We start from the raw sequence: 1,448 nt of genomic DNA, 5'->3' as shown, positions 1-1,448 counted from the left end.
AATCAAGCCTTTCTTTCTTTGGTATTGAAGTATTATTGCTTACTAATTTATATTATTTAGAATGTTTTTTAACTCTTGAATACTAACAAAACTAATATTAATATTACCAAGTAAAACACATATAATTAATTGGTAAGAATATGAACTGTAAAAGAAAGCCACCACTTTTTATGGAACTATTACCACGTAAACTATTTGGTTTGTGCTGTTTTACTCATTCTCTTCATAGAGAAACTCCAGTACATAAGTGCATTTTTATTACCAATTAAAAAACTTTAAATTACATGGTTAATAATTGGAGTCTGTAGTGTAAAAGAAAGCCAATCATGTTTGATATATTTTAACCATTTATTAATGTGTAACATTTTGGTTTTTCCCCTTTACTATCAGCAATAAAGAACTTTCTTAGTACCAAGAAAAAAGATATAATCTATCATTAAGTAATAGAAGTTTGTACTATAAAGGAGAGTCTTATTGGGATTTTGATCAAATTGGTTTATTTTACCTTGAACTGTCTATCCAAAAAAATAAAGAAATGACACAGTTGTTTAGAAATATCCACCAATTTAAATGTGTAGTGATTATCCAGAAATTTTCACTGAGGTTATTTCCTGTTTTGTGGTTGTGTCCGACCTGTCAGACATTTCAACATCTTTTTCTGAATCCCACATTGTAGCATGGCATAGACAATTCACGTTAGCAGTTTGAAGAACACCTGCTTGCTTCTGATGATTTCCTTTAGCTAACCAATGAGTGTTTGCGTTATATAACTCATCCAATCACACTAGTTTTCACTAGATGTGGATGGAGCCAATGATCTGCATTAGATGGAGCACATGACGGGAAATAAATATTTATAAACATTAAATCAGGGGTAACCAATTAAAAATCAGCGCGTCTGAATAAAGAAAATCATCAACCAGTAAAGGTCCGGAGACATTTTTAATTATAATCTGATACTTTAAACTGAATTTAACACTGAAATAAAATTACATGTTTATGCATCCATGTTATGGATTGAATTTTTAAATAAAAAAATATTTAAAAAAAAAATTACATTTTAAAATCTTAAGTGTTTTTTGAAGCAGGGAACCGCAATCTTTCAGTTTGCTGTATAGACAATTTCCTGATTCACATATTTTATCAAACACCTGAACTGACCGTTTCTTTCTTTTTTCTGTCTTAATGTTGGCAGTGGGCTTTAGGCTGCCCTGCAAGGCTTTAAACCTGGGTTTAATGGAGACTAAGCCATTCTCAAGCACATATCAAGGAGCTCATTTTGAGCCTGGATCCAGATTTATTGTTGATTCTGTTCATGGTGGAGAATCCTGCTTCACAGCAGCAGGTTGAGCCAAACATACTCCTACGAATTTAATGATAATATCGTGCATACTCTCCTCGAGCTCCGAGGATAAGTCGAAGTGCAGCAATACGGGAGGAACAGCGGA

The sequence above is a fragment of the Cyprinodon tularosa genome, unplaced genomic scaffold (assembly GCF_016077235.1).
Source record: "Cyprinodon tularosa strain WSP-4 unplaced genomic scaffold, ASM1607723v1 ctg1144, whole genome shotgun sequence".
Lineage (NCBI taxonomy): Eukaryota > Metazoa > Chordata > Actinopteri > Cyprinodontiformes > Cyprinodontidae > Cyprinodon > Cyprinodon tularosa.
This window is presented reverse-complemented; position numbering follows the sequence as displayed.